This window comes from Manis javanica, chromosome 8 (assembly GCF_040802235.1).
Source record: "Manis javanica isolate MJ-LG chromosome 8, MJ_LKY, whole genome shotgun sequence".
Lineage (NCBI taxonomy): Eukaryota > Metazoa > Chordata > Mammalia > Pholidota > Manidae > Manis > Manis javanica.
Window position 1 is genome coordinate 117,764,182 of NC_133163.1, and position 27,984 is coordinate 117,792,165.

A 27,984-nucleotide genomic window follows, 5' to 3' on the forward strand; every position below is an offset into this window, starting at 1 on the left:
TCTGTGCGGATTCCACCAGCCCTCTAGAAGATTCTGCGTGGTCTCATAAAATGCTCTTCAGGTAGAGACCACACCTCTTTTATCCCGGTATCTGTATTAGTTTCCTATTGCAGCTACAACAAATTACCACAAACATAATGGCTGAAAACAACACAGATTTATTATTTTACAGCCCTGTAGATTAGAAGTCCAAAATCAGTCTCACTGGGCTAAAATCAAGGTGTCGGGGTGGATGCGTTCCTTGTGGAGGCTCCAGGCGAGTCTCTACTTCCTCGCATCTCCAGCTTCTAGAGGCTGCTCACATTCTCCGGCTCAGGGCTGCATTGCTCTGACCTCTACTTCCATTGTCACATGTTCTCCTCTGACCTCTGACCTTCCTGCCTCCCTTTTATAAGAACCTTTGCGATTACAAGAGGCCCACTCTGATAATCCAGGACAATCTTTCTATCTCAAGATCCTTAACTTCATCGCATCTGCAGAATCCTTCCCGCCATGTAAGGTCATATGTTGATGGCATCTGGGGTCAGGATGTGGACATCTCTGGGGGGCCACTCTTCAGGCTACCACAGCGTCTGTCACAGAGTGGAGGCTCGGCAAGAGTCTGAGAAACAATGAGTGCAGGAGTGGATGAAGAAAGAAATCTGGGGCCAGGTGAGGCCGCCCTCTCCCTATGCATGAGCTCTGGCCCAGCTGTGAGCATCTGACCTGGCCCTCAGGTGATGGGACCCTGCAAAGCTCCCTGGAACATCTGTCCTTCAATTCAAGTGGGTAGGTGCAGTGTGCCTCGGGCAGATAAGGCTCAAAATTGGGGATCTACCAGCCAGGATGGAGCTGGCAGGGGGCACTCACCAGGCATTGGGGCAGCAGACCAGCGACCGGGCTGTGAGGGGGTCCTGGGTGCCAGCAGGCACATTCGGTGTCTGGGGTCACCAAGAGAAGGAGCACTTTGGCTGGAGTCCTGCCTCAGCCATTTGCCCAGTGCCTGAGCTTGAACAAGCCACTTAGCCACTCCTGCACCTCCTTCATCGGCAATGAGGGGCGATAAAGCCCGCCACCCAGGGGGCCCTGAGAACTAGAGGTAAGGCACGAAGTACCTGGGCCCGGAGTGGTGGATGAGGGCGGGGCTGCTCCTGCTGATGAAGGGGCTGGTTGGGGAGCTGGAGCCCGCCCGCTGGGGCTGGCAGGGCCAGGGCGGGTGCTGACTGACTCAGGAGCTACCTGTCCACAGCGTTGGCCCTGAGGCCCCTTGGCCTCCTGCCTGACAGTCCCGGGTGTGAATGAGGCTGTGGATCTTTCTCTCTGAGCCATTTGCGGAATGACTCCCTTTGGTCATTTACTACAAGAGAACTGAATTCAGAAAGGGGAGGAGTCCTCGGGGCCCCCGTGGTCCTGGGGACCTACCTGTGGGTCTCAAGGTGGGGCAGAAAATGCTCAAGATCTGGGGAGGGAACCTGGGCTGGGCACTTACCAGCTTCCCTGACCCTTTAAGCCTCAGTTTCCCCAATGATTAAAAGGGATGATGCAGTTGGTCCCACCACTCCCCTGGCCTTTGGTGGTGAAGACGGGCCAGGGAGGTGAAGGGTTACATGGGCGTGGGCTGGGAAGACAGAGGGGAGAGCGTTGGAGTCATAGAAGGAAGGAAAGTTCTGCCTAGAGTCTTCTGTCCCAGGATTTGCTCTGAGCCTGAAAAAGGGCTGTTTGTCATCAGTTAGACTCAGGAATGTTATGATAAAGACATGAATGTTCTGTAATTTAAGGACACCAGCTTGGGGCGAAATTAAATATTTACACAGCCCTCAACTATCTTCTCCCTCTCTTTAGCAACTCCGTCCTCATGCTAAAATATTTAGCAGGGATTTCAGGAGTCGTGTCAACCCACCTATGGCTCAGAAGTTACGTGGTAGTGAGGAAGATTGCAACCACGGCTTTCAGCAGACCCCAGCCACTGCCACGTTCATCCGAGGCCAGGATGATCCGCTTGGCACTGTCAGACCTGCGTATTGGAAGAGAGACGTTGCACTTGGATCTTTAAAAGGCAGTAAACCGTGCAGCCAGGTATGACACAGACTGTACCCAAAGAGACTTTCTAGTACACATGTCAGAAACCACCCCAAAACTGTTGCGCAATTTATGAGGAACAAACCCTCCTAGGGCTGATGACAATCTAATGCAAATTCAGCCTTTCATTCATGGAGTGACCTCAGGCAAGTCACATGATCATTTTAGGCTCTCACTGTTCCTAGAATAGCTAATAGGTCTCTAAGTCCCTGTAGTCTAATGTATGAAATTAACTACAAGTACTCCGTAGTTCCCATAAGTGGACTGTTTCTCCAACGCTTGGTCTTGTGCAAGCTTCAAGAAGGACTGGCTAATGTGAGCAGGAGTCACATTTTGAATGTTAGCTAGAGGATATATGTTGTGGTAAACCTCAGAGCAGACATGTTCCAGGAAGAATTGTACATGTTTATTTTTTTTGGAAATTGAAATGTACCCTAAGGCAGTATAGCACAGCAATGGAGAGAGAGCACAAACTGTGGATGAGTCCTGAGTTGAGTCCCAGCTCTGTGACTTTGTACAAGTCGTGGCCTCAACTTTCCAATAATCTATGAAGTGGAGATAATGTTAGACATGGGGCATGGTAAGCATTAAAGCAGACACCACGTCTGTGGGGCTCTGGCATCCTTAGAGCTTGGTGAACACAGGTCACGATGATGACTTTAAGTCCTCTCATCAAAGTGAAGCCCCCCAGCCACTAAGTGTTTTGTATAAAGCTGGACTTGCACGTCTTCAGCAGCCTGGGCACGTCACAGGGCTCATGGGCGGTGGGGAGCTGCCCTGCCCATCCAGCCGTCCCCAGGAGGTCAGCCAAGGAGCACTGCCCCCTCCCCCCTCTGACAGCTCCTAAGCTGGGTGGGGACAAAGAACACAGCAAGGCTTCCTCTAGCCTTTCCTGAGAACACAACTTCAAAAAGGTCACACCCAGACTTTAAAAAAGCCTCAGGCCCAGCACCAGCCCCCTCCTCCGTGGGTTAGCACCCTTTCCCAGCCGTTTCCGGAAGCGTCCTTGCCCATCCAGGCTGCCACTGCAGAGGCTCTGGATAGCAGTTTGGGAGAAGATGCCTAAAACAGAAGGCAGAAGCGCTTGCCCCTGGTTGAGCCCCACCCAGGTTCAGATCACAGATCTGCCTTTTATTAGCCGGGGACCCCAGCATCTTTCCCACCTAGCTGGAGCGTCCCCATCAATCCCACAGATAACCTTACTATTGAATAAGATAATGTGCAGAGCAGGTGAGGCTAAGAGACTGAGTTACCTGTAAGCTTTCCGCAGCTCTGCTGCGCTGCAAAGTGAACCCACCGGGCTAAGAGAGCTGAAGGGGATGGTGTGAGGAGAAAAGGCCCTTGCGCGGCTTGTACAATAGCTCTGCACCTTGGCCTGAACGCCAGTTTCTCTGAAACTTCAGCTTCTTTCAAATGCAAATACTCCCCAGAGGCAGCCTGCTTTAGGACCCATGCTCGCTTACAGCCTGGGCTTGAACAGGCGTATTCCAGAGCTGCTCTGAACAGAGACTACTTTTACTATTACTATATACTCATACAAATATTTATTTTACAAACAATGCCAGCAATCAGAAAAAAAAAATCACCCGCAAACCTAATAAATGGGCATTTTGCTTTTCTTTTTTAGTTCGGTGCTTTTCAATTCCGCTCCAGCCCTTGTATATGCACATGTACAACTTTTTCACAGCTGGACTCCTGCCCAGTGCAATCTTGCACTCAGCACTGTATCATTAGCGTTTTCCCGTGTTGCAAGTCTTCACAATTAGCTTTTAAAATGGGCGTGCTGTTGCTTTGCAGCGCACTAGCCTGGACACTTAGGTTGCTTCAAGTTCCCATAATTTTAGATATTGTGCAGAAACTTTACTCAAAGAGCTTTCCCACTGTTTGAGGGTTATTCCCTGAGGATACATTCTCAGGTGTGGGAGTGCTGGGTTAAAGGCAAGGAATATTTGTGTGGTTCTTCAAAGACAGTCGAGTCCAGGTCTTGCCTGGACCTTGCAGATGGCTGGTACCTGGGGGCGGCGAGAGCTGGGGTCAGGGAGTCTCCGTGTCCCCTGCAGCCGCACATTTGCAGGGGGCGGTCCTTACAGGGCAAAGCCTGGGAGGAGGGGCAGCAGCCTGGGGCTGCCTGGAGGAACCCTCTCCTTCCCACTCCTCCCCTGTGCTTGACTCACCTCCACCATGGGCAGCACCCACGACCCTGGCCATTGTGCTGCCAGGCTCGGGGGCTGGTAGCAGGAGAAGCCCAGGGAAGGGTGAGCCATGTGCGGTGGGTGGCCCAGAATTCAGGCAGGAAGTGCGATTGCAGGTGCTGCTGGGGAAGACCCACCACATAGCTGTGTGCTGAGGAGAGAGGGCAGGCGCCCTGTTCTCTGCACACCTTTATTTGAATGTGTATTTGCTGTATGCTGGCTCAACCCAGGGCCCTGTGGGCAGGGTTAACAAGAACATAGGCATGGCCTTGGCCCTCTAGACACCCCAAGAGTCAGGCAGCTGAGGGAGTTGGGCTACCTCAGCGTCTCCACGTTGGCTGCACATCAGAATCACCTGGGGAACTTTAGTAAAGACCTGGGCCCACCTCCTCCAGATATTCAGATTGAACTGGGGGCTGATGCTGACCTCTAGCGAATATGGAGAACCACTGGGTTGGGTATTGTATTTTCTTGGTAGGGCTTTTTTTGGATGCAGGGACACAGACTGCTGAAGCTAATAGGAGAAAACAGAGGTCACTGGGAGGAAACAGTGTGCTTGCAGGGGAGGGTGGGCCAAACCCCCTTCCTAATCTCTATGTGCCGCCCTCCCACCAGTCACCCCAAATAAACCGCACAGCCAAAGAAAACCTTGCACTTCTCTGCTGATGTAGTTTCAAGATCAGCCCCCAGCTCCTCCCCCTGCAAGCAGGGGGCTGCCCAGGGCCTTGTATAGAGGACTGCGGGCCCTTGGCTGCTGTAAGGATCTGCCTGGGCCTAGGAGACTGGCCTGTGTGACAGAGGCAGCCCTGGGCACACAAGTCTTCTGGCTGTTTCCATGGCATCTCTGCCCCTCTTTACTCCCAGGTCAGATGAGCCTGGAGGTTCTTCTGGCCTCTCTGGTTCCTGGAGGCTATGGGCTTGAAGAGCCCACCTGGGAGGGGGCAGGCGTGGGGCCTCCTTCAGGCACTGAGGTGATGGGTCCTGCGCTCTCTCCCTGAAGAGGCAGGGGTCCCAGCCCTGGCCTGACCCTGGCCAAAGTGAGTCCCAGGCTAGGTGGGTCCCTCTCCTGTCCTCTCAGCATCTTCTCCACACACACACATGGTGGGCCAGTCTTTCGTGCTCCACCTCCCTCCATCCTGCTCTGACGACTGTGCCCGCCCGCCCCCAGGCCCAGGAGGTTTGCCCAGGAGTCTGTGCTCCCTGAACGGAATAGAAAGCTCTGTGGCTCCCTGGCCAAGGGCTGTCAGGACCTCGGCATCAGTAGAGGACCTGGGACAGAGGGCAGGGTGAGCACATCCTCCAAAAGGGACTTCTTCTCCACAGGTTCCCATGATGGACAGGTGGCAGAGGGAAGGGCACAAAGGTGCCATGAGGCAGCCGTGGTCACACTGGGAGGTGGTGGGAGAGGAAGTCAGAGGGAACCGAGTCCCCCGGCTCACTGCCCCTAGCGAGGGCGCCATGTGGCTGTGGTCTCCTTTCTCCTCCATAAAAGGACCAGGGAGAACATGTGGGAAGAGGCTCTGTCCAGGCAGCTGGGATGAGGTGTGAAGTGGAGGGGAGAAGAGAGGAGGAGACTGACCTCGAGGGACCAGCAGGGGCCTCCCGTAAGAGGAGAGACACTGAGGTGGGTTGGACAATGTCCCTGAAAAAGATAAGTCCATGTCCTAACATCCAGTCCTGTGACTGTGACTTAATTTAGGAAGAGGATCTTTGCAGGTAAAATTAAGTTGAGGATGTCAAGATGAGCTGGTCTGAACCCAATGACTGCAGTTTTTTTACAAATAAGAGAAGACACAGAGAGACACAGGGGAGAAGCCCTGTGGTGACAGAGGCAGAGGTCGGAGTCCTGCTTCCTCAAGCCAGGAAACTTCTAGACCCACCAGAAGCCGGAAGAGACCAGGCACCTTCTCCTAGGGGTCCTCAGAACTCTGGAGGGAGCGCAGCCCTGCTCACCCCCGGATTTGGGACTTCGTGCCTCCAGGACTGAAAGAGAGAGTTTCTGTCGTTTTAAGCTGCTGTGTTCCTTACGGCAGCCCCAGGAAACTGATACCAACACTGCCCTTGTCTGAATGTAGTAGCTGAAAGGAAAGCTCTTCGAGAAGTTTCCCTCAACCACAAACTCCCTGAGCAGCCACTCCTTTCTTTGCAGAGTGAGGTGAATACTTCCAGCCCTGATGAGATGATGGCTGGGAAAAGGCCCGGGCAGCACGCAGCCCAGACTGGCGGGGTGAAGTGGTTGTTGTGGATGTGCCGCTGCCTGGTAAGCCCCGGCACCGTCTTGGCAGCGCTTTTCCCATCTGCTAAGTGGAGCAGTAAGCCCTGCCCCGATGACTCCATCACAGAGGAGAAGGAGGAGCAGGGGACTCCTGGGTTCAGCGAGGGCTGGATGCAAGAGAGCCACAGATGCACAAGAGACCGGAGTCCTGCTATGAAGTGGGGGTGACAGCCTCATTTGCACTGTTCCTGCAGTCAGACAAGCTTGTGAGTAAAGAGCACAGCTGGTCTGGGCCCACCCAGAAGGGGCTGCCCCTTAGGAACAGGTGCCTGGTTGGGAAAAGTGGCTTCTGATACCATGCACCGTGAACGCAGGTGCTGGGGGTGGGGTGGGGCAGAGGACGAGATGGCAGATTCTGAGTTCTGTGGATAGAGTGGGGCTATCCTCCCTAAAGGGGTATTTGGGCTACATTGTAAAGGTGTTCAAAGGGGCACTGACAATTAGACTGGTGCTCTCTCTTCTTCCCGCCCTCCTGGGCCCTTCCGGCCACTTGCAGACCCCCCTTTTGCTGTCCATCCATCACAAGGAGACATGCGGTGCCCAACCCAACATGGGTCAGTTCCACAGATATTCATGGAGGCCTTTAAAAGAATCAACAAACACAATTGTTAAATTGCTAAATTGCAGTTTGCAGAGCACTTCCAAATGCAGTCTGTGGTAACCATGACAACCCTAAAAGGAAAAAGCTATGGTCCCCTCTCTATAGATGAAGAGACAGAGGGCCAGAGAAGAGAAGCCCCTGCTCAGGCCGTTTGGATGCAGGCGCCTGTCTCCTGGTGCTCTTCCCATGTCACCTCACTGCCTTCCTGGCATGTCCTCTCCTGCCTCATGGGGTCATTTGGGGCCTGTGTCTCTCCAGTAACATCCCTTCCCAACTGGTGTGGCCTCGAAATCCTCCCCGGTCTACTCATCAGCCTGGCTTTCCAGACACGCCCTGGGATGCCAGCAGCCTCCCTGCTGTTCCTGGGCTCAGCTCCTCCCCGAGCTGGAAGGCACTTTCGGGTCACTGGCCTGCACCCGGTCCTTCCCATGCTCCCTGTTTCCCTGGGCCACACAGAGGCCCGAACCCAGCAGAGTCCTGAAGTCCCGGTTTGGGTTCCAGCTCTGCTACCTCAGGCTGACCGCCTTGGGAGGGGGTCACTACTCTCTGAGCTCACATATGAAAGGGCGGAGTTGGACGCAATACTCCCTAAATTCCTCTCCATGCAGTCTAGTCCATCCTGCTCCGCTCTCCCTGTGTGCTTGCCATCTGCGGAAGCCTCTCTCCACATCTTTCTCCAAAGGCTTCCTGTTTAATCACCCAGCTGGTCTTTAATCTCCCTAAGAGCAGAGGCGGGTGTCTGTAGCACCTGCTGGCCAGGTGTTCAGCCAAGACATGCTGATCCATTAATTGGTAATCCACTGACCACCTCTCTTCAGGTCGGGGGTCTACTCTTCCCTCTCTAGCCTCCCCAAGGGCACACAAAGAGGCCTGCAGTGGGCGGGAGTATGGGGAGGCATGGCGCGTCTCTGCTGGGGCAAAGCCAGCGCTAGGCTTTGAACACCTCACGCCCTCTTCTGCCTCTGAAGCCCATCCCGGTCGCAAGAGTCAAAAGACGATGTCAGAAAGTGCACAACCCTTGCCTTCCCCTTCAAAGGGCTTCACACCTAATAGCTCATGTATCCCCCAACACCTTTGGGAAGACAAAGCAGGGATTGTTAATGTGGGACTTGTCCAGCCACTCTGAGGTCGGCTGGGACTGGGATTCACTCTCTCCCTGTGCCGGCCATTCTGGTCAAGCTCTGGTTTGCCCAGGATGACTGCCTACCTGTTGGGAAGGCCTCCTCATTTTCCCTCCCCAAATTTAAGTCTGAGAGGACAAGCTAATCCAGACAGAAGCGCATACACACACGTACACACACACACGTGCACACCTCTTTAAAAGATGTGCAGCCAGAGAAAAACCTAATAAGCAAGATGCCCAATAACATGATTCAGGCCCCATAAAAGGACTTTGGAGATAATCAACTGCAACCCACTCACTGTGAAAGGGGAAAATGAGACCCAGAAAAGGACAGAGATTTGTTTGAGGTCACAGAGCTAAACGGAGGCCTCTGAACTCCAGGTCCAGTGCTCCTTCCACTTTCTGCACACTTAGGAAACAAGGTAAGCAGCAAGTGGAGGGAGCTCAGAGAGCCTGGGGCCCAAGCAGGGACAACCTCCCACTTCAGGCTAGAAGTTTTGTCCAAGGGGTGGTTTTCCCAGAGTTGGTGGTGGGGATGGAAGTAGCTGCATCCTGTCCCTTCAGCACCTGGGGTAGCCACAGAGTCTGGGTCCCTGACTGTTTCTTCTTTGTCCTGTGTGTCAAACTCTTGTCACTGCGTCCACCGAGTGGCAGAGGTCCAGGCCCAGCACCTTCCAGATGGCGGAAGTGGAGTCCTGGGGAAATGGCAAGGCTCCCTGGGCAGGGGCACCCGGAGAGAGGGGAGGCAGAACTGCCCACTTGGCTGAGAACAGCCCGGAGCCGCTCCGGAGGGGTGGAGGTGAGGATGGGGGCGGGAAACAGTGGGGTGGGGCTGCAGGTACCCAGGTGTTTCTTCCCTTCCGTGTGCTCCACCCCATGCATTCTTCTGAAGGGCAGGCTCCCAGCGCTTGGCCCTGGAAGTGGGGTGGGAGTCAAGGGCGAGGAGGGGCACAGAGGGCAAGAAAACCTAGACACACCCACCGACCCCACCTGGGCGCAGGGCTTTGATCTCACCTCAGGCTAGCGGGTGGTGCGGCGACCCTTTGGAGGTCACCGGGTTCCATCGTCGGTGGCACGTTGTTGGGTGCAGGCCCCGCGGGCGGCGTGCCCCCGGGCCCTCGGCTCCTCCCCCGGTCTCCCCGCCCCGCCCCGCGTGGGAGGGGATCTGGGGCGGAGACCACGGGTTAGGCTCGCCGACCGCCCGGCCAGGTGCCGCGCTCGCGTGTCCGGGGGCAGCCGCGGCCGCGGAGGAGGGTCTGGGGCTCCGGCCTGCCTGGGCCGCGTCCCTGCGCCCTCTCAACCGGACGCCCGTGACCCTCGGGACCCAGGTAACCAGAGCGGGACTCTCGCCAGCGCCCCCCCGCGGGTCCCCCGCCGCGCGCGCCCTCCCCGCCTCCCCGTCCAGACGCGCCCTGCCTGGCGGCGCCCCCAGCGCTCCCCGAAGCCGCCCGGCAGCTCCAAGGGCGGGTCTGGGAAAGTTTGCGCCCGGACGGCGGTGCGCCGGGCGGCGGGGAAAGCAGCCGCAGACCGGCGCACGCCCTCCACCCAAGTCCCCTGCAGCCCCCGGGGCCGGTACTAAGGCTGGGCGGCCGCTGCAGGGCGCGGGTCTCCGCGGAAATCGGTTATCTGCCTTCTCATTTCCCATCTCTCACGCTTCTGAGCGTTTGCGTCCCTCCCTCCACCCCTCAACCCCTTAAGAAAAATCCTTGGATGGGGACTGCAGAGATGGCGATTTCTTAAGGGATGTTTACATTTGTGCTTCCCGCCTCCTCGGGCCACATTAGGGTAGGAGAACGGCGCTGAGCCAGACGGGGTGCAGGTGAGGGGGTGGTGGGCCCTGCCCAGGGGGTCCATCTGGGCGCTACTGAAGCGGGTGCCCGGCCACGCAGAGCATCCGGCTTCTGCCCTGTGTCCCACAGTCCGCAGCCAGGCTGGGTGGGCATCCTTGGCTTCCCGGCACTGGCCAAGCCCCAGTCAGATGAGCGCCAGCCAGAAGAGACGTGTGGCCCACCGTCCCACAGGGACGTAGATCTAGAGCTCAATAACCATTGACAATTTGAGCGCAGTGGGTTTCCTCCAGCCGAGGCTGGCAGGGGGGCTCAGCTCAGTGTGGCCTGGGGATGAAAATACCCCTTCCCACGCAGAACAGCAGAGAACGGATGGGGGAGGTCAGTGGGTGAGAGAAGAGCCGAACATCACCAACCTGGACCCATCTCTCTGTCCATTCCCCTCCAATAAACCAGATGAAAAAAAAAAGGAGGCTCGGAGAGGTTTAGAAATTAGCTGGAGAAAAACGGTTGCCCTGGACTGCAAACCACAGTCTTCCAGAGCTACACGGTTGGTTCTCCATTTTCACTGGGCCCTGACTCAGCAGGGGTTCATTTCTTCTCCCCCTTCCCTTGAAGTCCTTCCTCTGAAAGGGGCAGGTCAGGAGAGGGCACCTTGCAGAATGGCATAAAATCGGCGGGAAGCTCCTCCAAGAGAGAGGAGCCAGCTCCGTGCTGAGCTAGGTGTGCAGGAGGGCAGGGACCTGTTCATCCCTGCTGTGGCATTAGTACCTGGCACCCAGAAGGTGCTGGGCAAGAACCAGATGAATTAAGCAGAAGCAGCTGGAGATTCTTTTCCACCTGACGGATCTCTCTGCCTTTGGTGAACAGAAAGGGCACTTTAAAAGTTGGAGGAGGAGGGTGCCCTCCGCTATGATGGATCCCTGAGATCCCTACCCACTTGGGGACAGTTTGGTGTTTCTTAAACCAGTGAGCACTCCATAATCCCATGCATTTTTCCAGACAGACAGATTTTGCTTTACTCTCGATTCACTGTTTGTCAGGCCCAGGAGAAGCAGAGGAACGCCAGGTATGTGCCAGCTTGGCCCTGTGTAGGATGGAGGCGGGAGACCCTTGTCTCATTTACACCAAAGTCTTACTCATCCCTACAGGAAATCTTGTTTGGAAACTTTAATCTTCACTGCCTCCTCCCTCGCCTTACCACTCCGTGGACTGAGGGAAGAGGACTTGATTTTTCTGGGGCCTCAGTTTCCTCGTGTGTAGAATGGGGACAAGAGAATCTGTGTGGTTTTGTGAGAGTGAGTTGTCCAAAGTGCTCTGTAAGCTGCAAAGCAAACTGTTCTTTCCTTCTGTGTGTGTGTGTGAGCCTGACCTCCCCAGGTGGGCCGCAAATTCCTCTGGGAAGTGACCAGGCACCTTTGTATCTCTCTGAGAGCTGGCCCCATCTTGAGGACACAGTAGGTTCTGGAAGTGTTTCTTGATCAAAACCCATATGCGCAGGAAGAGTTGCTAAAATGGATGGAAAATGGGGAGTTTTCCCCATCTAGGAAAAGGGGACACTCTGCTGTCAGTTGGCTGGGGGTGGCCCAGCAGGAGGGGTGTGAGAGGTATGAGAGCCCCGGCTGTGGAGGTGCTCCGTGTGTTGTTCATCTAAGGCCAGGGCCGAGTCGGGAGGCAAGCAACAGGTGAAGGAGACTGCCCGTGGCTGTGCCCTGAGGTGTTCTGAGGCCCTGCCCAGAGCCCCGGGACCCTGGACTCGCCAGCAGACCCCGGTGTGTGCTTTGGCCGGAGGACAGACCAGGACGCCCAGAGCTGTCAGTTCTCTTCCCTGGAGGAGCGCGGTGAGCGCAGCTGGGATTCAAGGCCCTGCCCTGACCTCCCCCTCCCTGCCCAGCTGCTCCTACCACACGTGTGGCCCTGCCCAGCCTCCTGCAGCAGTTCTGGGTCCTGACAAGAGCCCAGCAGAGGAAGAGGGTTGATCCAGAATCTCTCAGCGGGAGTGAGCCTTAGCGGCCATGACCCTGCCTCCTCTCCCGCGTTATTTTCCATCGCTTTTATCACAGCTAACCTCCTGCGTGTTCCCTTTTCCATCTTGTTTCTTGTCTGTCTTCCCTGTTAGAACACCAGTGCCATGAAGGCAGGGCTTTCTGTCTGCTCTATTCCCTGCTCTATCCCCAGGGCTCAGAGCAGTGCCGGTATGGTGCTTGGTTAATATGCGTTGGATAAATGCATACATCCAACCCATCTTCCCTCACTGCACAGATGGAGAGACTGAGGCCCAGAGACCAAGACTGACATGTTGGAGGCATAGCTGAGCTTTTCTTGATTGAACGCAAGTGCATTCAAATATGGGTCTCTACTCCCTGCACGAGGTTACTAAGGGTGCTTGAGACACTGTCAAGAATCTTCAGGGCAGCTGCCTCCCGTTTCCCAGAGGGGCAGCTCCCTGAGCAGATGGCCACCAACCTAGGGCGGTTCGAGAGAGCCAGGGAGGGGTGCTCTCCGTCAGACCTCCATTCCCAGTGAAACCTCCCAGGCTGCTCTCCAAGATGGGCAGGTCCTCTGCTAGTGGTGAAAATAGTGCCCTCTCCAGGCAGCCTTCTGAACTTCCCCCAGGGCACTGGGGACCCAGGAGGGGCAAAGCCAAGCCCCTTAGCAGCCCAGGAGCCTCAGACCAGCAGCGCCAGGAATAACGAGCCAGTCTGTATAGGAGCAACCAGCTGTGTGGGCCAGCAAGAGTGAGGACTTTCTTCTGTGCAAGGCCCGGGGAGGCTTGGGGCTCTGAGACCTCACTTAGGAATCATAAAAGTGGTTTCCTTGGAAGATCCAAGAGCTTCAATTTCTGAGACCATGTGTGGGGACAAGCGGGAGGGTGAAGCTCATGTGTGGGGTGGAGTAGAGTAAGGTGGAAGCTGGAACTTTCTATGGGTTGGAAAATATGGGAGACCCATCCATGCACACCAATCATTTTTCCAGCCACCCGTGTGTCAGCAAAGGACTTTTATCTGTGTTTTAAGATAAAACATGAGGCCCTGTGGAGTCTGATGGAGGGGAAGAGGCTGGTGGCCAGAACACCTCCTGAGGACACAATTGCAGGAGTGCAGACGGGAGACAGGGTACCCAGGGGCATCTCTCCTCCTCACCCTCATGGGACCCCCACCTTCTTTCTTGATTGTTTGGAATGGGGGTGGCTGCACTTTTCATACTAGTTTAAGCATTCAGTAGATGTTAGCTGGGTGCCAGGTGTGGTTCTCAGCACTTTACTTGTGTTAGTTAATCCTTATAGTTACCCCATGATGTTGAAACTATCATCTCCAATTTATAGATGAGGAAACTGAGCCCAAAAAAGGTGATGTAACTTTGCTCAAGACGACACTGGTAGGGAAAGGGGCACCAGAATTAACCTGGGCGGTCTGGTTTCAGGCCCTGTAGCCTTAGCCTCTATAGCATGCTGACTCAATAGAACCAAGTAGGCCACATGGATGGGACAGAGAGCCTGGGGGCCAGGCTGGTTGGCACACCACTTACCAAACCCACACCCCCGAGGAAGAAGCTACTCTTGTGCAAGCCCACACATTAGAGTTCTCGGGAGCTCTGGCTTTCTCCCCAAGCCTTGCTGTTGACCCCCAAATCCTTTCCATTGTCATTGTGGCTTGCCATATTAAGAGTTGGAATGCACCTGAACCTTGATGTTGGGGAAGGGACTCCAGAAGTTGGGCCTTGAAGGATGTGCAGGAGTTTACCAGCTTGTTGGAAAAATTGGGGAGGAAGGGGACAGGGCAGGTGGAGGGAACAGTGATAATGCTTTGCTTGAAGAAATGAATTGTAATGGTGACTCCTGTGTCTGAGACCACTGTAGGTCCCCCTGATCCTTGCCCTGCAATTATTCTCTATGGGCTACTTTCCCTTAAAGAGGGTGAAGCCCTGACCTGAGACATAGTTCATGCTTTCCCGTCCTCTGGCCTTCTCTTTATTGCCACCATCCCTACAAGTTCAGTGGTTTTCAGCAACAGTGGGTGGAAAAGTACGCCTGTTGTGACACGATGTGAGTCAGTCCTTTATAAATAATGGGGTTGCACTGTCAGCGCTGATGCCTGGACCTGCGCCCTGGTGTCTGGCCCATGATTGGAGTCATGGTGTTGGCTCCTTGGGGAAAAGGACAAGGGTGACTCTAGAGTTATTTTGAAATTATGCAAGACAGCAGTGAGGAATGAATGGGTAGGAGAGATGTGATCCTTTTTGGCCTCTAGGAAAAAAGACCGTGTCTCCAAAGCAGGGACCCAAGGTAGTATGCGCACCCATGCCCTGTCCTTGAGGACAAGCTCTATCTTAGAAAGTTGTCCTCACTTCTGGCACCAGTCCAGGGCCACCCCTAGTAGGCTCTGTGGTGACTTGAATGGCACATTTTGCCTAAGCTTCAAATAGGCATTTTGCCCGGGCACCCCGTAGCCCTCTAGGACATTCCTGCTCTTTGATTATAGTGGCCCCGTGGCTAGGATGCCCTTGGTGGGACTCGTTTCGATCCTCCCAGAGGCACAGAGCCCAGGCGTCTGTGGTCTCAAATTCAGCCACTCTGCCAGCTTGCCACCAGTCTCTGAATTGGTCAGTGCACACTCTTGGGAGCCGAGGGCTGGTGTGGCTGGTGGGGAGCCCTGGATTCCAATCGGACAGTAACTCACAGTGTCTTTGACCCTGTCACTTCCTGGGCCTTGCTTTCCTCATCTGTGAAAGACACAGCTCAGCTTAGATGGGGGTCTCGCCCCTCAGCGTGGCTGACAGCTGGGCCTGGCGATGCTTTGTTGGGGGGCCATCCTGTGCATGGCCGGGTGTTCAGCAGCATCCGTGGCCCCTGTGCACTCGATGCCAGTAGCATGCTTTCTCTCTTCCTTCTTGCCAACCAAAGATGTCTCCAGACATTGCCGAATGTCCCCCGGGGGCACACTCATCCCTGGTGGAGAACCACTGGGTTAGATGGTCTCTGCCAATGATTACCTTCGGGACTGGGGAGACGGTTTCCTCTTTTCCAGCCCCTGTTTTGTAAATGTGGGCTGTGTGTGAATGAGAAGCCTGAGGAGCTGGAGGGTAGGGTAGGAGGTGAACTATGAGGGAAGGGAAGGCTCTGGACCCGTTGGGCTTCTTGCTTGGCCCCAAGGCCAAGTTCTCTTGGCCTTCCAAACCTGGGGTTACATAAGAAGGTGGAGGTGGGGGAAGGCAGGCCTGTGGTTAGCCCACGCACCAAGGTCAGGGCCTTCCAGCCAGTGATTAATCATCTACGTGTCCTGAGAATGTGACTTCTCCCCGTGGTCCCCCCTCTCACCGCCCTGGGAGGGGGCACAGGAAGTGAATCAGCCCACCCTCTGGGGAGAGGAGGGAGAGGAGAGAGCCTGGTGGTGTTAGATGCAAGGGCCTCGCATGCCTGCACCAAACCAGATGTGGTTTATTTTGTTTATTCCTCCCTAGTTAGCTGTTTATTAACTTTGTCCACAGAAGCCCCTTCTGACCTTGTTGCTTAATGGAAGAGTGAAGATTTAGCTTCTCCAGGGGTGGGAGGGGTTTGTTGGTGAGGCTTGGAAGTAAATCACTGTTCTGGGGAGAAGAGGCTGTAACATTTGAGATGGTTTTAACCAAGATGACTGGTTTAGGTTATTCATTCTTTTTGTTTTTTTAAATTTTTGTCCTGAGTTATAATTGACATAATACATTATATTGATTTCAGGTATATAACATGATGATTTGATACGTGTATACATTGTAATAAATCTAGGTTAAGTTTTAGGATTCATTCTCTTGCCAACTTTCAAGTATGCACTTCAATAATATTAACTACAGCCACCATGCTGTGCATGACATCTTCATGACTTACTTATCTGGTAACTGGAAGTTTGTACCTTTTAGCCCCTCTTTTCTTAAAGTCCTCACTAACGGACTCGAGACAGCTCTGGACTGTGGTCTAGGTGCTGGGGAAGGAGTAGTGAGTTAGACACAGTCCCTGCCTGCAGAAACCTTCCACCTGGGAGGATAAGGATGTTAGTCTGTAACTGCAGTAGGCTACAAATTGTGTGCACGTGCAGAGAAGAGGGTCTAGTCAGCCCCATCTAGGGGGTGTTGTAGGGAATTGGGGATGGGTGGAACGAGGCATGCACAGGTTCGAGAGGTGGTGGTAGTGTACAGAGGGCTTCACAAGAAGTAGTGTATTTTACCGTTTTTTGTTGTGATAAAATATACATAGCATAATATATATGAATAATGTTTAATCATTTGAAAGCACACAGGTCATTGTCATTAAGTAGATCCCACTTCTGTGCTGCAAAGTCAGAGGACCACCATCCAGCTATAGATCTCTTTTTGTTTTACAAGACTGAAACTTTACTCAGTAAACACTAACTCCCCATTCCCTCCTCTCTCTTCCCTCCTTTACATCATATTTTAAGGTTCATCTGTGTTGTAGCAGGCATCAGAATTCCCTTCTTTTTTTAAGGCTGAATAATATTCCACTGTATGGATATACCACATTTTGCTTGTCCACTCTTCTGTAGATAGACATTTGGGTTGCTTCCACTTTGTGGGCATTGTCAGTAGTGTTGCTGTGAACACGGGTGTGCAAATATCTGTTTGAGTCCCTGCTTTCAATTCTTTGGGATACACACTCAAAAGTGGAATTGCTGGATCTTGTGGAAATTCTCTATTTAAAATTCTGAGGAGCTGCTGTGTTGTTGAGGAAGAACCATGTGAACTAGATTCTGAGGATGAATGTGAAATCTCCAGGCAGCTAAGGCAGAGGAGGGGGAGGGGAGGGGAGCAGGGGGAGGGGAGAGCCTAAGCAGTGGCGTGAAACAGTGACACAGCGGTGTTTGTGCTGGGGCTGAAGCAGGGTGTGGCTGTGAGGAGCCCGTGGAGGGGGGTATGAAGGGCCTTGGCCAGGCAGAGGAGCTCAGGCTCTGAGCTATGGGCAGCGAGATGCCCTGAAGGGGTTTTTAATCAGAAAGTGACACCGACCAACTGTCATCTTAGAAAGATGTGGCTGGCAGTGATGACACAGGTGGGGCCACAGTCTGGTGAGCTTCCAGGAGGAGCAGTGGGTTTGACAGGTTGAGGAAGGGATAGGCTTGGGCCTGGTTGGCTTGAAAAGACCCCTGGACCCACCTGGGTGGAGATGAGGGGGTGCAGACCTGCACAGAGGTGGGTGCTGTGGCCAAGTGCAGGGGAAAGGTCTGCCATCGGTTGACACAGAGTACCCAATGGAGTGGCCTCTGCTCGGTAAGGGTCAGTCCCTGCCCTGAGCATCTCATATCAGTCCACATGTTTTCACTGTGAAGGCACTGGATGGGCAGTCTCCTGTATTTTGGACATCACAAACAATGTCCCACCAAATCACCCTTGCTTCAGTCATTTCGCAACGTAGGTGGCACATGGGATAATATCTCAAAGTGCAAGTGATGGGTCAGCAGGTATGTGCATTTGTGTTTTGAAAGATATCAGCAAATTGCTGTCCATAGAATTGTAAGAAGGTCCACTCCTACCAACAATGTATGGGTTGTAATGAGGATGCTCATTTTTCCACACCCTCTGATAGAGCATGTTACCAAACTTACTAATATTTACCAGTCTGGAAGACAAAAGTTATTTCTTGATATAGTTTTAATTTGTGTTTTTCTTGCTATGAATAAGGTTGAACATGTTTTCATAGACCCAAGAGCCATTTGTATTTCCTTTTTTGTAAACATCCTATCTATATGTTTTGCCCATGTTCTGTCGGCTAGTCTTATTGAATTAGAAGTGATCTTTATATATGAGGGGAGGTAGTCTTTTGTCTGGAATATAAATTATAAGTGTTTTTTTCCCCTGGTTGATCAAGGCAGTTTTTTCTGTTGCTGCTATTTTTTAAGAATTATGAATGCTGATGGGAGAGAGATTCCCTGGAGAGGGGGGCCTCGGCATGGAGGTCCCTGAGGACGCATTGGGGTGAATTCTGGATTGGGACCAGGAGGGGAAACACTTCTGCTGTGTAACAGGAGGAGGAGCTGCCGGTGCCAGGGGATTGGTAGTTGAGTTGGTCCAGGGATGGAATTTGTTAACAAGGTATCAGAAAGTGAGAGGGGCTGAAGAACTACTGTACTACCAAGAGTGACTGGATTAATGGGCCCTGGAAACTGAGCTGGATAAGAGCAAGTGAGTGGATGGGTGTTCCTGCGCTTTCTTAGATGCTGCGTCTGTCTGTTCGGCATCCATTGATCACAGGGCCAAATTAATGGCCAAAGATTTTACATCTCCCTTGCCATCTGGAGCCCATACTTTGAGACCCCTCCTTATCTCACTCTCACACAGCAAGCCAGAGCTTCCCCTGCCCTAAATCCCCCCAGGACTAGGTATGAGGCATCCAGGGGCAGCCCCAAAGCCTACCGGGACTGTCCAAACTAGCCGATCCTATGCTGTTTGCCTCGCCCTGGGAACCTGCCTTTCCCGTGGAATCCCCAGGAAAGCCTGTGACGCAGGCCTTCCCCGTGCTCCTGTTTCTGTCTTCTGACCAAGGTCTAGTGCTTCCCTGGTGGCCCCGCATGGTACAGTGGGCCCCCTTCTCTTGGGAAATGTAAGTAATAAGTTCTTCTTTCAATGGCATCAGCTTCTCTGTGTGTTACTTGGTCACCTGCAATAAATTAAAGGTACAACTGAACAACAGGGACCCTTGGACAGGGACAGTCTATAAACTACAGGTCCCAGTGAGGCTCCAAAACTGTCACCTTGTGGTTAAATAAGCCAGCTCTCAAGGCAGGCTTCCTGGAGGAGGTGGCCTGGAGGTGAGGCACAGCCTCATGGAGGGAATGGCAGGGACGCAGACTGGGAGGCTGTGGGGAGTGCAGGGGTGGAGGGGGCAAGGATCAGTATATATACAATGTGGAGGTTAATCTGACCATACATGGGGAAGGAGAGGGCGATAAGGTCAAAGGTGAAGGGTTGGTCCTGTGGAAACTTTGTGAAAACAGTTTTTTTTTTCCCTATTTTATTTTATTTTTTTCTCTCTTTATTTTTTTGAGAGGGCGTCTCTCATATTTATTGATCAAATGGTTGTTAACAACAATAAAATTCTGTATAGGGGAGTCAATGCTCAATGCACAGTCATTAATCCACCCCAAGCCTAATTCTCGTCAGTCTCCAATCTTCTGAAGCATAACGAACAAGTTCTTACCTGGTGAACGGTACAAGGGCAGTCGTCACAAAAACTTTCGGTTTTCATCACGCATTATGAACTATAAACAATCAGGTCAAATATGAATATTTGTTTGCTTTTTATAGTTGATTTATATGTTGATCCCACATTTCTCCCTTTATTATTATTATTATTATTATTATTATTTTTTAATAAAATGCTGAAGTGATAGGTAGATGCAAGATAAAGGTAGAAAACATAGTTTAGTGCTGTAAGAGAGCAAATGTAGATGATCAGGTGTGTGCCTGTAGACTATGTGCTAATCCAAGCTAGACAAGGGCAATAAAACATCCACGGATGCAGAAGATTTCTCTCAAAACAGGGGGGTGAGGTTCTAAGCCTCACCTCTGTTGATCCCCAATTTCTCATCTGATGGCCCCCCTGCGACTGTGCCTGTCTTAGGTTGTTCCTCCCTTGAGGGATCTTACCCATCTCTGGCTAACCAGTCATCTTCCGGGGCCATACAGGGAAATGTAAAGTTGGTAAGTGAGAGAGAAGCCATATTGTTTGAAAAGGTTAGCTTTTTTACTTCTTTGCAGATTTATGCCCTGTGGCTTCTATGCCCAGCATTTGTCTTGAGGTATCTTTACCACTTGGAGGAATTATGATACTCGGTGAATTCGATATGAGGCACGAATTCTATTTAAGGGTTGTAATTAGGAAGGAAGAAGAAAAGCTATAGAGGTAGCAGACGGAAGAAAACATGGGAGGATTGATTATTTCTTTGACATATCTTCTTGTAGAGTAACTTAAGCATGCATAGGTTTTAAACTACTAATTAAAGTGTGCACACACATTAACATAATAGGAATACAGTTACATAACCAAAGCAGATCTATAATTACCAGCCATCTCCAGTGAAGCCAAGAAAACCAGTTAGGCACCCTAGGCATTTGTGAAAATTTGTCTATGGTATAATGGATATTGTCCAACTGTACTTGAACAGTCTGAGAGAAATCAGACAAATTAAAACAACCCATTCCTGGGAACTGTTCACATCCCATATGTTCTTTTAACAGTAGATAGTCTGTAGTTGTAAGATTTTGGAGCGCTACAACTTGCACTTCTCCTAATTCTTGGTTGAGTTCCAACAGTATAGATCCAGTCAAATTTGTTGTTTTACTGTCTGCACAGGCCAGCTTAGATATCTCCTTCTTCATTCCAATGGCAAGTCCAAGAACTGGTGGGATGAATGCAGCTACACCTGCAGCATCGCCCGGATCTTTGTTGAGGTTTTTTGATGATCATCTTCTGGTATGACTCTTCCAGAGAGTGCTGATGTTGGAAGTTCTTCATATTGTATCTTAGTTCATTTTCTGGGTAGCCAAATTAGGCTTTGATCCTCTGTATAAACACAAACAGACCCTTTGCCCACACTTTGATATGCCCTTTATACCATTGTGTAGAACTCATTGGAGGTCACCACCCAGGAACTGCTTTTTTTTTAAGAGAAAGGAATATTATCAGAAAAGTGTACCTCCATAGCGGATCATCTGACACCCTTTAAGTGATCAAAATTAAGGATATTTAAAGCATGCATTAATCGTTGATTTACAGGTAGTTTTATCCTATCAGGGAGTAATCCCCCTTTTCTTTCTTTCTTTTTTTTTTTTTCTTATCTTTAATCTACACTTACATGAAGAATATTATGGTTACTAGGCTCTCCCCTATTGAAAACAGTTTTTTAATTTCCAGGACTAATTTGACTTTGTGTTAATTCCCTCTGGGGGTTCAGGATGGGGCTGTGAAGCTGCTTATGATGACGGACCTAAACAGTGACGTGTCCAGCATTGCGTCAGGTCCAACCAATTCTTGTTAGAACAGTAAACCCCCTTGCCCCTTACCTTTTTGATATCACCTTAACACCACCCCATCCTGGACAAACTTGACCATCTACCAGCCCCTGGCACCTGCACCTCCCCTCTCCCATCTGCCTGTGACACGAGAGGTGTCTCCCCTCTGTCTCAAGTGAGCCTTTACCATCTTGGTGCTTCCTGCATCCCCTGAGGAGCCCCCCACCCCAGAGCCTCCCCCTGCAGGATCAGACGCCCATAGCTGTCAGCTGGTCCTGGCCTGCCAGTGGCATTTGGATTGAGAAAAGAATTCTTGAGGACCCACAAGTCTTCAAACATGGGGACTAGAGCAACAGTGGGGGAACAGCTGGCAGTGGTGGGAGCGGGGGGCCCAGGCCCACGCACATCACACAGTGTCTTATCCAGGGGGCTGGAGGACTTGCCTGTTCTAATGATGTCAGCCTAGATCCCAGCCCTGTGTGCTGAAGGCCGGTCCACCCGAGTTCACAAGTGCATGTACCCACCTGGCGGGTACACCAGCTGCCTTGCAATTTTTCTTTTATTGTTGCCTAGAGAGTTGTTTTTGAGAGTGAAATTTATGGGGGGATAATCTCACAGGCATCGGGTGCTTATCTGATTCTTAGGAACTCCGGACCAGGCTGGGTGCTGTGGGTCTTAGAAGTCTGTTGCGTTTGCTTTGTCTCCCCGGCAGAGACACCACGGAACGATTCCCTGGCGTGCTGTGTAGCCCCAGTGGCCAGTGCAGAGGAAAGGGAGGCCAGCCGGGCTGTGGTTGGCCGAGAAGCCTTCTTGAAAGAGGAGGAGCTCAAGCAGACAGTCTGGAAAATGTGGCAAAAGGGAAAGAAGGGGAAAGGAGGTCCAGTGAGGAGGTACCCCCATTTCTGGCATTCCACGGGCCAGCTGTCCCCAGGGTGAGGTTGGGCCTCAGGTCTCCAGGCTACCCTGAGGATGATGGGTGGGCCATGAGGATGGGAAGGGACAGGAGGCCGCATGGTCCCTGCAGGCTCTGTCAGCAGCGGGGCGCTGTGCGCGTTGCACCCTCTCTGCGGGCAGGTGAGCCCTGGGGACCTGCTGGGTGCCTGGGGATGGGCACAGTGACCTTGCATTTCTGTGAGGGACTGTGAGGCTCTGAAAATTCCCAGTGGGGTTTCATTGCCTCCTGATGTATCCTTCGGGCAGGAGACGAGTGTTTCCCCAGATCAGGGTCCTTGTGACGGGAGCGGCTTCCGGAAGGGTGCAAGGGGGACGTGGCAATTTCTGAGGTATGAGACATTGTAGTGTATTTCTTGGGTGGTTTCGGTGGGCCTCCCCTCTAGAACCTGACCCATGGCTGAAAAACAAAATTGTAAGTGACTGAAAAAGGAAATTGTGTGGAAAGGATGAAACGGGGCTTCTCCCTGAGGCTGGGGAAGGACGTGGAGGAAGGCGACGTGACTGGCCCCACCGCCCGGCCCCTCTCCCTCCTGGGCGGGCTTGGTTCTGTCTTCATGGGCCTCCCAGGCACGGCTCCCCTGAGTCCAGCACTTGCCCAGCTGCTGGAATGCCCTTAACAAGGCTGGGGGCTGCCGGGCTTACCCAGGAGCGAGCCCCCTGACGCGTCTGGGCCCTGGGCCCACACCTGGCCTCTCTGCTGGAAGCACCCGTGTGCCTTTGAGGTGCCATGCCCAGGGCTTCCTGAGGGGCCTGCAGGGCGGCAGAGGAGGCTGAGACGTGATTCCGGTGGTCAGGCTCTTTGGGGCGGGCCGGGCGGGGCAGAGACACAGTCTCTGGCTGGGCCTTGCCCACCTGCCCGGATGTTCTGTGAGCACCCCTCCTTGTCCCAAGGCCTCCAATTTGGTTCAAAGGCAGAGCACCTTGGCTGCTAAGGCGGGCCTTGTTCCATTAAAGATGGCTTTGTTCGGGCTCCCAGTTTCCGTGCTGGGGTCCTACTGGTGTGAGGAGGATGGAGCCAACCTGGGCCTCTGGGGGGTCCGTGGCTCCTGCTCTGGGTCAGCCAAAGGCTGTCACGGCCCTGGTCAGACCAGGTGGCCTTCAGCATCCGTCACCGAGCACCTGCTGGTGCGGGGCAGGTATCGCCATCCCCATTTTCTCACACTGGGATGAGGAAACTGAGGCACAGGAAGGTCATGTGGCAGAGTCACCTGGGCCTCCCACAGACAGCTCAGTCACCCTTGAAACAGGGCTTTGAGCTGCTTGCCCAGTGCTACCTCCCACAAACTGTTTATTCTGGGCCCTGACATAGCTGGGTTCTCTGCCCCTCGACTCCTCTCCTTCTCTGACTTATCCCCTGAAGTACCAGCTGATGCCAGTTATTGTTGAAATAAATTTGCTTTGCTCAGGGAGGAAAATCTGGGCCTCTGTGTGAAAACTGAGAAGAAGAAAATTTCCTTTAATAATTTCAACTAATCTCCACGACACCTCTCCTCTCCCCAATATAGGGGAATGTCCCTTAAGCCCTCCTGAAGGACCAAAGAAATGAATCTGTAATGGTGAAATCCCCAGCTTCGCAGTCTGAGGGACGGCCCTTGATTCACATTGTTGAGGTGATCACTTGTCTACCTCCTGACACAGATGCCAGCCCAGCCTGACGTCTCTGGACCAAGAAGCACAGAGACCTGCCTCCAAGCGTGTTTCCACATCAGCCGTGCTTGCTGCTGCGCTCTGTGCGACGCTGTGGAGACGTGCTTGGGAGAGGTGTTTTAAGCATGGAAATGATTTTTTCCTTCTCACGTTTCATACAGAAGCTCAGCATTCCTGTAGAGGCAAAGTGAATCCTTTTCCCCAATAACCAGCGGCTGATGGGGCTTTGTGGGGCAGGAAGGGATGACAAGACACAGGGACAGAGGCAGTCAGAACTGCCCCCTGTCCCCCCCAGCTGCCACCACCACCGCGGCCTGCTTGCTGATTCTAGGCTGCTGTCTCTGCTGCGCCCTCTCGGGCTCCCGGGTTCTGGGCCGACCTCGGGCAGGCACGCCAAGTCCAGCCTGGAGCCTCAGGGGTGGTCTGGCGGTGAAGGCTCAAGGAAGGCATTTCCAGCTTCTCTCCGTCACTGTTTACTCCTTCCCCAGCTCTGGCTGCTCGCTGCTGGGGGCTGACATAGGAAAATTCCTTATTCCTAGTCTCCACTGCGTTTGCCTCAGCCCTTTAAAAAAGCCTGTGCTAATTAATGCTAGAATAATGACCTGTGTCACATTTCAGCCACTGGGGCTCTGAATCCACCGCTGCATTCAAATATTGTGAAATGTGTTGTTTATGACATTGGGTTAGCAGGAAAAATACTACCCTTGCGAGGAGGATGGAGGATCCATCTTGTGGTTTCCCTGTAGCCGGTGGCAGGCCGAAGAAACGTCTTCTTTCATGACAGTGTCGTAATGGCAGGTGCCTGACTGAATACCCACTGTGCCCCAAGCCCTTATGCACAGTCCTTGTCAATATAAAAGGTAGTCCCTCTGGGGAATATAAAAGGCCCCACACTGGGGCATATTGTGAAAACTCAGTGGAATGTAAAATGCCCATAAGGGGCTCAGAACAGAAAGTGCTCAAGAAATGGGATTTCAAATCAGCGTCATCCCCATTGTACAGAAGAGGAAAGGGAGGCCTAGAGAGACTTGAGGACTCAGTCAGGTTGCCCGGACCCCGGGCCAGCCACACATCGCGCATGGGGGTAACTGCGTCATGGAGGCTCCTGATTGGCCGCTTGTAAGTCACACCCTTTCCCACCTGGGCCTGTGTCCTTTGCCAACCCCTGATGTCCTCTAGTCTCAGCTGAGGGTTTGGGCACCACCTGCCAGGCCCCCCGCCCTGTCCGTGTGACTTCTTCCTTCTGCCAGTTTACACCTCCCTGATTCCTTGGCTGCCCCGACCATTTCCTCCTCACCTGTGCACTGTGTTCTTTGGGTAATAATCAGGGGAAATGGTTCACCCACCCGTTTGATTGGTTAACAATTCTCCCCAGCCCTGGTGTGTGAAGCTCAGAGTTAATGATTGCCAAGGAAAGCTTCTCATGAATGCAAGTCATCTGGGGAGGAGGGAGGGCAGTCTGAGCTGGCCTGGAGCGGGGTGCACCCAGGGACCCCATCTCAGCCTGCTTGCTGTGCCTCCTGCCTCACCAAGCCATCCTCCCACCTCTTGTTTCTGTGAGTTCAGCACCAGTATGCCAGCCCACGTCCCTGCCCTAGGTCTTTGCTTTCCTGCTTCTCTCCCTGAGGGCCACCATTCCTTCCTCTTTGCCAAAGCAAGCTCTCCTTCTCTTTGGGGTTCCACTCTGAGAGCCACCTCCTCCAGGAGCCTTCCCTGACTGCTCGACTTCCTTGCTCTGGGTGGGTCCCTTCTCTGAACTCCTCCAGGCCATTAGCAGATTTTTTCTGAGTGCTCCCGTGGGGTTGGGCGCTGCAGGGTGAGGTGGGATTTTCCAGGCAGACAAGGAGTGAGGGTGAGGGCGTCTTGCAGCAGAGAGGGCAGCTTGACATGATTTGGTGGTCAGATAATGGATCAGCAGAGGCTGTGTGGCCTTCATGGCACCTGTGGAACACCTGAGTGGGCGTGTCCAGGGGGCAGGCAGCCCCCTAGAGAAGCTGTTTTCTTCCCACCTGTTGATCCCCTGCAGTTTCCTTGCTAAGTATGTCTGTCTCCTCAGAAAGAAGGGATTCTCTTTGAGGGCAGCCATGACTTCTCATAGCCCCTCAGCAAGGGCCAGAGTGTCAACACGTACACACTGAGGAGCGCGGAATTGAATAGAGACTGTCCCCTCCTGCCCCTCTCCCCTCCCGGCACCTGCTCCTCACCTCCGCCCGCCCGTGCCGGGCCCAGGTCGTTGTGCACCCGCTCACTTCGGATTCTGAGCGTCTCCTCTCCCGAGTGGATTCTAGGCCCTGTGACGTGAACAATCGCAGAAGCTCAAGGCGGTTGTCCCAGGACTGGGCCAAGCATGGGCACCACATCTGGAGTTTGTGACCGGGCTGATTTCCAGGCTGCCCCCCCCACCCCCCCACCTCTCAGAAAGCCTGAGATGGGCCCACCTTACCCACTCTGTGTTATCAGAGAGCCCCCTGGTCATTTGGGCACCCAGCTGAGGTTGGGACTTATTGCCAGAGAGGTTTTCCAGGCCTCTGTCTCTGCCCCTCCTTAAGGTCAGCTCCCCAGACCCCACCTGGGCATTTTCCAGATGGGGAGCTCGGTGCCCTTGACATGGGCCTTGCTTATTGGAGGCGGTTGGTGCCCCTGTGGCCTGAGCTAAAGCCTCCCAGTGGCTCTTGTGGGGGTGCCTTGGGTCTGCCCCAGGACTGCATGGCTTCCTCCTCCAGGTTGCCAGCCCTGCTTCCCCAGGATGTGGAAAGGCACTCTGCACCCCATCTTCTCTGGGTCTCCCTCCCTGATCTTCCTGTCTGGGCTCTCTCACAGGCTGACAGCCTTATCTCAGCCTGGAAGTTTCATATGACATTGGAAGTTTAGGAGGTGGGTGGAGACAAGATTGTGCCTTCCCCAGCAGCCTGACATTTCATTGTTGGGGTGAAGGGGACCCCAAGCATCAGGGCTTGTTATTCCCTGCCCATTAACCTGGCAGGGGCTTCACCCACTCCTAACCTGGGGGCAAGGACCTGCCTCCTGCAACCCCCTGGAGGCCAGGGAGTGGAGGCACCCTGGTCCCCATTGTGCAGGGCTCAGCGGCAGACCAGCCCTGAGTGGGCTCTGCTCTCATCTGGGACTGGAGTCTCAGCCGTCTCCACTCTGGCTGTGCTTTACAGTCACCTGGCACCCCCCTCCCTCCCTGACCTTAACTGAGCGGTAGGCCCAGGCATCAGGAGGTTTCCAAGCTCCCTGGTGTGGTTCTGACATCCAGAGTTGAGGCCCTCTGGGCTATTTGCCCAGCGCCCACCTGTCCAGCCCTGAAAATGGGTGGAAATAGTTACACTGGAGTTGAACAGCCAGTGCCATCTTACTCTGTGTGTCGCATAATACTGAATAAACACTTGCATTTTAGGAGAAGGTATTTGAAAATTTAAATCATTAGAAGCAGACATTTAATAATTTAAAATATGAAAATGTATATAGCATTTTATAACATCAAGTAAATGTAAATTTATAAAAATTGACATTATAGTCTGGTCTCTATTGGCAGATACACAAAAATGAAGTATTCAAAACGTTAAAATCTACACACTTCAGAAACACAAAATGTAGTAATGAAAAATTGACGATGAAACTTTGATCCCTTAAAATCAAAACACATTGACTGTATCATTATGTCACAAGGATGTATTTTCTGAAACGTTTTCTAGAAAAAAAAAATTCCCTGACTCTTCCCTAGCTGGGGAGTGGTGAGAAGATATATTTGTGAGATATCTTCAAATATTTTCCACTGACTAGGCCCTTTGGCTTTTTTTCAGGGATGACAGTCTTATTTACAAGGAGCCATAGCTTTTGTTTCTAAAGCATTTCCGGTTTGTCCTTAAGTTCTTCAGTTTTGTCTTGTTTAGATGGAGATTCTGATGCAATGTTTCCTGTATCAGTTTCAAAACTGTCTTGTTGATATTCCACATGTTAGAAAAGTCTGTGAACAGAGTAGTAATTATTCTTGCAACAGAGTTGCTTTCTCTGCTACCACGCAACATCCAAGAAGGGCTCAAGAGGTATTTCACATTTCAGAATTTTATTTTTGGTGTTGTGATTGTCTCTTTTTTAAAACATAGCCAAAAATTGAGAGATTAGCATAATGAACTTACATGCCTGGCCTCAGCGATGATTAATGCATGGCCTCCAGTCTCTACCCTTGCCCACCACCCCTGCTCCCAACTGGATTCTATTGAGGCTGATCCAGATGTCATATCGTTTCATCTGTAGTCACTTCAGTATACATCTCTCAATCAAAAGGGCCTGTAAAAAACATAACCATAGTATAGCATACTCTTATTGCATCTTGAGAATTGATC

General features: G+C 52.6%; 1 protein-coding gene and 1 long non-coding RNA gene across 5 annotated transcripts in view; one reads left to right on the forward strand and one right to left on the reverse strand.

The window, feature by feature from the left end:
* Positions 1–3,399: 3,399 nt before the first annotated feature.
* Positions 3,400–9,380, reverse strand: LOC118970868 (uncharacterized). The gene is made up of 3 exons (XR_012120771.1): positions 9,264–9,380; positions 4,233–8,944; positions 3,400–4,070 (listed from the first exon to the last, which is right to left on the reverse strand). It is a non-coding gene; the product is annotated as an uncharacterized lncRNA (long non-coding RNA).
* Positions 9,381–9,424: 44 nt separating this feature from the next.
* Positions 9,425–27,984, forward strand: part of PAQR5 (progestin and adipoQ receptor family member 5) — an 81,610-nt gene continuing 63,050 nt past the window's right edge. For 2 of the 4 annotated variants that reach the window (XM_037010059.2, XM_073212087.1), the window contains exon 1: positions 9,425–9,577. The gene's annotated coding sequence lies outside the window, so the exon portion shown is untranslated. The remainder of the gene's footprint in view (positions 9,578–27,984) is intronic. The other 2 variants (XM_037010056.2, XM_037010054.2) reach the window with 1 other exon arrangement.